This window comes from Bos grunniens, chromosome 2 (assembly GCF_055505025.1).
Source record: "Bos grunniens cultivar Pamir isolate PY7600 chromosome 2, Bosgru_T2T1.0, whole genome shotgun sequence".
NCBI classification, from domain to species: Eukaryota; Metazoa; Chordata; class Mammalia; order Artiodactyla; family Bovidae; genus Bos; species Bos grunniens.
In genome coordinates, this window is record NC_141166.1 from 121,594,936 (window position 1) to 121,605,164 (window position 10,229).

At 40.3% G+C, this 10,229-nt stretch overlaps 1 non-coding gene across 1 annotated transcript; it reads right to left on the minus strand.

Moving 5' to 3' along the window:
* Nucleotides 1-388: 388 nt before the first annotated feature.
* Nucleotides 389-461, minus strand: TRNAF-AAA (transfer RNA phenylalanine (anticodon AAA)). The gene has a single exon. It is a non-coding gene; the product is annotated as a tRNA-Phe (tRNA).
* Nucleotides 462-10,229: the final 9,768 nt, after the last annotated feature.

A 10,229-nucleotide genomic window follows, 5' to 3' on the forward strand; every position in this document is an offset into this window, starting at 1 on the left:
CAGGGCATCTTCCAACTCAGGGATTGAACCCAGGTCTCCTGCATTGCAGGCAGATTCTTTACTGTTACTGGCTCTTATTCTCTTGTTCCCATCTTCATATTACTATAATCGATTGCATTACTTGCTGATTCTTCCTCCCCTCTTTTTATCCACACCCTGTGCTTTGTTTTGAAGTATTCCATCAAGAGGTGAAGTATTTTCCCTGCCTTTTTATTCTGAGTTTAGGCATGTGACTAGCTTAGGCCAATAAGATATCCATGAAGTGAAGTTGCTCAGTCATATCCAACTCTTTGAGACCCCATGGGCTGTAGCCTGCCAGGTTCCTCCATCCATGGGATTTTCCAGGCAAGAGTACTGGAATGAGTTGCCATTTCCTTCTCCAGAGGATCTTCCTGACCCAGGGATCGAACCTGGGTCTCCCGCATTTTAGGCAGACGCTTTACCATCTCAGCCACCAGGGAAGTCCGTAACTGTGATGCAAACAGAGACTTGAAGGAGAGCTTCCAAACTGTGTTTATTCTCCTGTGCTTCAGCCATTGCCATGAAATGCCAGCCTCAGACTAGGTTGCTGGTTCCAGAATAAGGGTAATAAACGTATGAAGCAGAACCCAACTGACCCAGCTAAAATCAGTCTAGATTAGTTTACCCTCAGATGCATGAATGAACCCAGTGTAGATAAACTGAATTTTGCAGACACAGAACAGATGTTTATTGCTATGTAATATTGAGATTTGTCATTGTTCCATAGGTATGTTTAGAAAAAAGCTGATATAATCACCAACCAGGTTAAAAATCTTTTATGGGTACAGAACCTTTGTTTTATTCATTTTGCCTAGCACTCAGTAAAGGCTTATCTAATATACACCTAGATGACTTTGTGGGTGTGTGCTAGCTAAGTCGCTTCAGTTGTGTCCAATCTGCAACCCTAGAGATCAAACCCATAACTCATGTTTCCTACACTGGCAGCTGGGTTCTTTACCATTAGCACCACCTGGAAAGCCCATGACTTCATCAGTAACAATCAGTTGAAAATATTTTTTCTCAAATTTTTGTGTTGATATTCTGAGAGATCATGCTAATAGCTACAATTGAATGTCACAAAATCTAATGCAGAGGTCCATTCAGTTACTAATCTGTAATCAGTCATCACATTTTTTTCCTCCCAAGATCTCCAGGGATAATTTACATGAGCCTCTCTCAGTCCCTGACATAGTTGATATTTAATAGCTCTTAATAGTAAGAGGTTGTGCTGACAAGGATAAGTAGCCATCTCAATGATCTGCAGATCATAAATGAGCAGTGCATGCAGCATTTTTTATACCCCAGATCAACATGGGCAGTAGCATTTTACTTCAAGCAGACTGATCAGATCAGATCAGATCAGTCACTCAGTCGTGTCCGACTCTTTGCGACCCCATGAATCGCAGCACGCCAGGCCTCCCTGTCCATCACCAACTCCCGGAGTTCACTGAGACTCACGTCCAGGCAGACTGAAGAGGGAGCTATTTTTAATCTCACATTCTCCTGTTTTTACCCCAAAGAAAATATCCTTATCTTTTTCCCTATTAAGTGCTGTTCTTAAAAATGGATCTAAATGACAGATAAAGGAGAAATTGCAGGTAGTACTGCCTCTCATGAGGAGGTTTGTATATTAACATTCATTCATTTTTTTGTTCATTAAATTGTGCTGAGTGGCCATTCTGCCCAGCACTGTGAGAAGTGTTGGGGATGTAATGGTGACCAAGATAAACGTGATTTCTTCCTCCATGGAGCTCTTGACTTGGAGGTGGGGGCACATGGGAAGAGATAGACACTGAACAGGAGAAATACATGTGTGAGAAGGAGAGGTAAAGGGCATATTGGAGTGTATGGCCAGAGTTGCTAATCTGATCTGCAGAAGCAGGGAATTCCCCTGGGGAGGTGATGTTTACACTTGAAGTTGGAGTTGGCCCAAGAAGTATCAGAAAATCATTCCTAGAAAGGCAGCTGTTAATGTAAAAGTCCTGGGAGAGATTGATCACAGTTTGTTTCAGGAACTGAAGGTAGTCTAGGACCACTGGAGTCAAAAGAGGGGGATGATCCTGGATGATAACTTGAAAATTATTCAAAGTTTTGTTTGTCAGAATACTGTCTAAGAGAAGTATTTAGATTGCCTGGGATGCTTGTTAAACAAGCAGATTCTGGAATTTTCCCCTTTATTAGATGCTTAGAATCTCTAATCAGAGCCTCTGATCTGTATTTATTTTAATAGGTTCATCCAGCAATTCTTATGCCCCCCACCTAAATTTTGAGAACCACTGGCCTGAATGATTAACAAATAATCAAAGGTTGTTCCTGTTATACTTTTTGTGGCTGGTCTGGTAGTCATTTTTATACAGCCCTATAATCATTTATATGATCTACTGCTAGATTCTCTCATTATCAGGGTCTTTATTCTTAACCACTGCAATTTAAACACTATATTTATTGGCAATTCCAGATGATAGATAAACATGTGCTAAGATGATATCTGTCCATATCTGACTCTTCCAAATATCCCTCAATTTACCACTAAATTGATCCTCAGAAAATATCTGTGATGGTTCCTTTAAGGTTCCTGTGCACATTTTGGTTAGCATTACAAATTGGCTGTCCAACAGAATTAGGTAGAGAAACTATGTATCAGATCCATGATGCTTTGTGAATAATTGACTAGCCACACAGGTGCATAAGATTGAAAATGTGTTTCCTTCTTTTTGTGAGGAATGTGTATTATTAAAATCTGGTGGGGAGGGGAAGATTCCAGGGATTTCTTTTCATCTTTACAATAACAAACTTTTATACATAGTTCATTATATGGCTTATCATGTAGCCAGCATTTTCTAAATTCCTTGACATTATTGTATTAATGCTATCACCTATACCGCTGTTGCCCTGAGAAATAGAAATTCATTCTGATAATGATTGTTACACAATATTGGCTCTATTTTCTTCTTTTCTGGAGATGGGCATGGCTACAGCATGGTGCTACAGTCATTCTCCCTAAAAGCACTCTGCTCTCTCACCTTGTAGCTTTTGTCACAGTTGTAGTGATGTAATAACTTATATAATCATTTCAAGTTTGTTACCATCACTTGATTATAAACCACAAGCGGTCAAGATTCATGGTAAAGTTTAACTTACACTATGTACTTAGTACAGGTAGATGGTTGATGCATAGTTGTTTAATTAACGAGTGAAAGAAAGTGAAAGTGAAGTCGCTCAGTTGTGTCCGACTCTTTGCGACACCATGGACTGTAGCCCACCACGCTCCTCTGTCCATGGGGTTCTCCAGGCAAGAATACTGGAGTGGGTTGCCACTTCCTTCTCCAGGGAATCTTCCAACCCAGGGATCGAACCCAGGTCTCCTGCATTGCAGGCAGACGCTTTAACCTCTAAGCCACCAGGGTTGTTCTAACTAAAGAGTAGGTGAACAGAGAAGAGTGGGGAACTCTGTGTTTCCTCCACTCATTCTTCTCCAGGCTTTCCTGGTCCACTGTGCAGGATGGGGGCCTATGAGGAGGCAGAGGGACCCAGGTAATTAGCTCCTCTCCCCTCCTCCGAACCTCTGCTCAGTCCAGACTCAATCCCTCCCCCTTTGGCTGTGGGTGTCAGATGTCCTGCCACTGTGGACATACACAGATGCGGACATAATTTACTCTGAAGCTAGTGAAGGTTTTAGTGAACTGCCAAATAACTGTTGCCTTCTCACATGGCCCTGATAGCTCAGTTGGTAAAGAATCTGCCTGCAGTGAAGGAGATACCAATTTGATTCCTGGGTTGGGAAGATCCCCTGGAGAAGAGATAGGCTACCAACTCCAGTATTCTTGGATTTCCCTTGTGGCTAAGGTGGTAAAGAATCCGCCTGCAATGCAGGAGTCCTGGGTTCAATCCCTGGGTTGGGAAGATCTGCTGGAGAAGGGAAAGGCTACCCACTCCAATATTCTGGCCCGGGGAATTTCAAAGTTCCAAAGAATAGCAAGGAGAGATAAGAAAGCTTTCCTCAGTGATCAATGCAAAGAAATAGAGGAAACTAATAGAATGGGAAAGACTAGAGATCTCTTCAAGAAAATTAGAGATACCAAGGGAACACTTCATGCAAAAATGGGCTCAATAAAGGACAGCAATGGTATGGACCTAACAGTAGCAGAAGATATTAAGAATAGGTGCCAAGAATACACAGAACTATACAAAAACGATCTTCATGACCCAGATAACCATGGTGGTGTGATCACTCACCTACAGCCAGACATCCTGGGATATGAATGGGCCTTAGGAAGCATCACTATGAACAAAGCTAGTGGAAGTGATGGAATTTCAGTTGAGCTATTTCAAATTCTAAAAGACGACACTGTGAAAGTGCTGCAATCAATATGCCAGCAAATTTGGAAAACTCAGCAGTGGCCACAGGACTGGAAAATGTCAGTTTTCATTCCAAGCCCAAAGAAAGGCAATGCCAAAGAATGTTCAAACTACTGCATAATTGCACTCATCTCACACACTAGAAAGAGGAAACGTGGAAAGGGGGAGGAAAAGAGAGGGAGGGGGGTGGCCACTTCTCTTCTCCCTGCTGCTGTGTGTCTGTCAGTTAATAAGAATGAAAAAACTTTTAATCAAAGTACTGCTGCTGCTAAGTCACTTCAGTCGTGTCTGATTCTGTGCGACCCCATAGACGGCAGCCCACCAGGCTCCCCCGTCCCTGGGATTCTCCAGGCAAGAACACTGGAGTGGGTTGCCATTTCCTTCTCCAATGCATGAAAGTGAAAAGTGAAAGTGAAGTCACTCAATCGTGTCCGACCCTCAGCGACCCCATGGACTGAGGTCCACCAGGCTTCTCCGTCCATGGGATTTTCCAGGCAGGAGTACCGGAGTGGAGTGCCACTGCCTTCTAGGTTACCTTGAAGATACGGGACTCAAGAAACACAGCAGCACGATTATATAAAACTGTATATTTATTTTAAATCCTGCATTTTCTTCCCTGGATTTCAAGCACAACATGTTGAATCCTAGCCACACAAATAAATATGATATTTCTTTTTCTTTACTCACACATGAATTTGAGGTGAGAATGGGCACCAGATTAAATCCTTTTTTTTTTTCATCCTTAAGAGTATTTCAAGGTCAAGTTAGTTGCTTTATTAGTTTTTTCAAATATTTGTTCTCTCCTCAAAAATATGTATATTATTAGTCATTTTCATATTTTTTACAAAATTTTTAACAGTTTCTGATTTCTAGGTTGATTGAGTTTCAGTAAGTAAATCATAGTAGTCTAAGTATGGTCCTTGAAAATCAGATTAAAGGGCATTAAAAGCATTAAATGTAAAAATTGGTAGTGGAAGAAGTTTACTGCAGGTTAATGAAATGGATGTAACTTAGTTGGAAAGAAATAAAATACCAATTGAAGATTACTGTTCTATTGTAATCCTTCTAGTAGACATTAAATTTGACTTTCTAAAGGTATTTTTTAATTCCTATCCACCCCTTTCTAAACGAGTGAAAATTTCATGTTACTCTAATACTATGATGTGTATTTTGCAAAAAATATAAATATAGTTATTACTACAACTATTCCTAATGAAAAATTTTTTTGGTCAAAAGAATGAGAAATATCTTTAATTGTTACATGGATACTATTTTTACTCATAAAGCTAAGCAATTCTAATAGATTAAAATTTATCTAAGTCATGCCTTATTAGTGGCATTTTTCCTGCAATAAGATCACAAAGGTTACTTTTATTTTTCTCGTTTCACCCATCGGGTTAAGGAGGCTCCGTTACTCCTGCCACTTTTAGTAGCCTTTGTTTTTAACTTCATTCTCTGTGAGTAGGGGGAGTAGGCATGTGACTTTGCAGGTGCAAAGGAGAAAATGAGAGAGTTTGAGTCTTACTTCCCTCTGAAGTGAGAACTATCAAACCCAAACTTATGGTTTCCCCTTTGGTTGTGTGGATAAGAATGACCAACTCTCAGGGAGCATCATCTAAGTCACTTCTCTGCTTAAAAATGTTGCAGCAGTTCTCACTGTCTACATCAGAGGTTCTCACATTTTATTGATCATTAGAATCACCTAGAGAGCTTGTGAAATTATGGATTGCTGGGCCTGCTACAGAGTTCCTAATTCAGTCATTCTGGGATGAGGAGCATACGTTAATTCCTGGACTATAAGATGACAACTAAAATTCTCTTGTCTTAACAGGTTTATCATAGTCCAGAGGCAGCAGAGATCACTGATTATGAGTGTGAGCTCTGGAATCAAAACCCAGAGGTTCAAAATTTTGCCATCTACTCATTTAACCACTGTGTAACCATGACAACATTACTGAACTTGTAAAATTGGTATAATAATAATATCTCCTTCTTAGGGTTTTTATGAATATTGTATGAACTGGACATTATAATATGCTAAAGATAATGCATCTGACTGTGGTAGGTGCCAGATGAATATCAACTTTATCATTATTATATTTCTCCAATCTCTTTCTTAGTAGGATGTCTTAGTTCCAGCCACACCATACCTACTCTAGACTATAGTTGCATCTTTGTTTTTCCCTCTGTGGAGTCTTCAAAAGTCCAGTTTTCTCAATACAGTTTCTACTTTTTCCTACATCACTCCCATCTTCAGTACCTAACTCCTAATCGTTTCTGAGATCTCTACTTTTATGTTTTATTTCTCCAGGGAAGCCCAGACCAACCACAATTTTGTGTACTTTGCCACTGAAATACTGTAGTTTATATACTCATTGTTCATATCTATCTTCTCTACTAGTCTCTAGGATCATGAAGGCAGGGACCATCTGTTCATTGGTGAAATCACATGCTCAATAGCTACTTAACAAGTATGTGCTGAGTATGTGATGAATCATTACTCATGCTATCCCTTGGGGTCCTGGCTGGGGCTCACAAAGAAAACTGTACGGAGAGATCTTGCCCAATTACTGGGAAAAATGTGCTGATGCTGGAGATTTCAATTTTATTTTTTGTTGCTATTGTTCTCACTGAGCATAAAAATGAGTGACTAGCCTGTCTAGTGAAGTTCTATCAGAGGTATATGTCAGATCATACAGTTTTACTATAGGAATTTCAATTTCTTTAATATTTTGACACGTCCTTCTGTTATTGTTGTAGGGTAGTCGCTAAGTTGTGTCCAGCTCTTTGTGACCCCACGGACTGCTGCACACCAGGCTTCCCTGTCCTTCACTATCTCCTGGAATTTGCTCAAATTCATGTCCATGAGTCAATGATGCCATCCAACCATCGCATCCTCTGCCACCCTCTTTTCCTTTTACCTTCAACCTTTCACAGCATCAGGGTCTTTTCTAATTTCTTGGCTCTTCTCATCAGGTGTCCAGAGTATAGGAGTTTTAGCTTCAGCATCCAGTGGATATTCAGGGATGATTTCCTTTAGGATTTACTGGTTTTCTCTCCTTGCAGGCCAAGGGACTCTCAAGAATCTTCTCCAGCACCATAATTCAAAAACATCAATTCTTTTTGCACTCACTCTTCTTTATGGTCAGCATCTACAGATGACTACTGGAAAGCTAGCTTGTACTATATGGACATTTGTCTACAAAGTGACATCTCTGGTTTTTAATATACTATCTGTGTTTCTCATAGTTTTCCTTCCATGAGCAAGCGTCTTTTAATTTCGTGGCTGCAGTCACCATCTGCAGTGATTTTGGAGCTCAAGAAAATAAAGTCTGTCACTGTTTCCATTGTTTCCCCATATATTTGCCATGAAGTGATGGGAGAGGATGCCATGATCTTATTTCTCTGAATGTTGAGTTTTAAGCCAGCCTTTTCACTCTCCTCTTTCACCTTCATCAAGAGGCTCTTTAGTTCCTTTTCACTTTCAGCCATAAGGGTGGTGTCATCTGCATATCTGAAGTTATTGGTATTTCTCCTGGCAGCCTTGATTCCAGCTTGTACTTCATCCATCCTGGCATTTTGCATGATGTACTCTGCATAGAAGTTAAATAAGCAGGGCAACAATACAAAGCCTTGATGTACTCCTTTTCCTATTTGGAACCAGTCTGTTGTTCCATGTCCAGTTCTAACTGTTGCTTCTTGACCTGCATACAGATTTCTCAGGAGGCAGGTAATGTGGTCTGGTATTTCCACCTCTTTAAGAATTTTCCACAGTTTGTTGTGATCCAAACAGTCAAAGGCTTTAGTGTAGTCATTGAAGCAGAACTAGATGCTTTTCTAGAATTTCATTGTTTTTTTCTGTAATCCAACAGATGCTGGCAATTTGATCTCTGGTTCCTCTGTGTTTTCTAAACCCACCTTGTACATCTGGAAGTTCTCAGTTCACATACTGTTGAAGCCTAGCTTGAAGAATTTTGAACATAATCTTGCTAGCATGTAAAATAAGTGCAATTGTCTGGTAGTTGGAGTACTCTTTGGCATTGCCTTTCTTTGGGATTTGAATGAAAACTGACCTTTTCTAGTTCTGTGGCTACTGCTGAGTTTTCCAAATTTGCTAACCTATTGAGTGTAGCACTTTAATAGCATCATCTTTTAGAATTTGAAATAACTCAGCTGGAATTCCATCCCTCCACTAGCTTTGTTTGTAGTAATACTCCCTAAGGCCCACATGACTTCACATTCCAGGATATCTGGCTCTAGGAGAGTAACCACACAGTGGTTATCTGGGTCATTAGAAACTTTTTTGTATAGTTCTTTTGTGTATTTTGCCACATCCTCTTAATCTCTTCTGCTTCTGTTAGGTCCTTACTATTACTGTCCTTTATTGTGCCCATCCTTGCATGAAATGTTCCCTTGCTATCTCCAATTTTCTTGAAGAGATCTCTGGTCTTTCCCATTCTTTCATTTTTCTCTATATCTTTGCATTGTTGATTTAAGAAACCTTTCTTAATGCTCCTTGCTTTTCTTTGGAACTCTGCATTTAGGTGGGCATATCTATCCCTTTCTACCTTGCTTTTTGCTTCTCTTCTTTCCCCAGTTATTTGTAAAACCTCCTCAGACAACCACTTTGCCTACTTGCATTTCTTTTTCTATTGGATGGTTTTGGTCAATGCCTCCTGTACAGTGTTACGAACCTCTGTCCGTAGTTCTTCAGGCACTCTGTCTACCAGACCTAATCCCTTGAACCAATTCATCACTCTACTGGATAATCATAAGGGGTTTGATAGACTGCCTGATGAACTATGGACTGAGGTTCATGACATTGTACAGGAGACAGGGATCAAGACCATCCCCATGGAAAAGAAAGGCAAAAAAGCAAAATGGCTGTCTGAGGAGGCCTTACAAATAGCTGTGAAAAGAAGAGAAGCAAAAAGCAAAGGAGAAAAGGAAAGATATAAGCATCTGAATGCAGAGTTCCAAAGAATAGCAAGAAGAGATAAGAAAGCCTTCCTCAGGATCAATGCAAAGAAATAAAGGAAAACAACAGAATGGGAAAGACTAGAGATCTCTTCAAGAAAATTAGAGATACTAAGGGAACATTTCATGCAAAAATGGGCACAATAAAGGACAGAAATGGTATGGACCTAACAGAAGCAGAAGATATTAAGAAGAGGTGGCAAGAATACACAGAAGAACTGTACAAAAAAGATCTTCACGACCAAGGTAATCACGATGGTGTGATCACTCACCTAGAGCCAGACATCCTGGAATGTGAAGTCTAGTGGGCCTTAGAGAGCATCACTATGAACAAAGCTAGTGGAGGTGATGGCATTCCATTTGAGCTATTTCAAATCCTGAAAGATGATGCTGTGAAAGTGCTGCACTCAATATGCCAGAAAATTTGGAAAACTCAGCAGTGGCCACAGGACTGGAAAAGGGCAGTTTTCGTTCCAATCCCAAAGAAAGGCAATGCCAAAGAATGTTCAAACTACCACACAATTGCACTCATCTCACATGCTAGTAAAGTAATGCTCAAAATTCTCCAAGCCAGGCTTCAGCAATACGTGAACCGTGAACTTCCAGATGTTCAAGCTGGTTTTAGAAAAGGCAGAGGAACCAGAGACCAAATTGCCAACATCTGCTGGATCATGGAAAAAGCAAGAGAGTTCCAGAAAAACATCTATTTCTGCTTTATTGACTATGCCAAAGCCTTTGACTGTGTGGATCACAATAAACTGTGGAAAATTCTGTAAGAGATGGGAATACCAGACCACCTGACCTGCCTCTAGAGAAATCTGTATGCAGGTCAGGAAGCAACAGTTAGAACTGGACATGGAACAACAGACTGG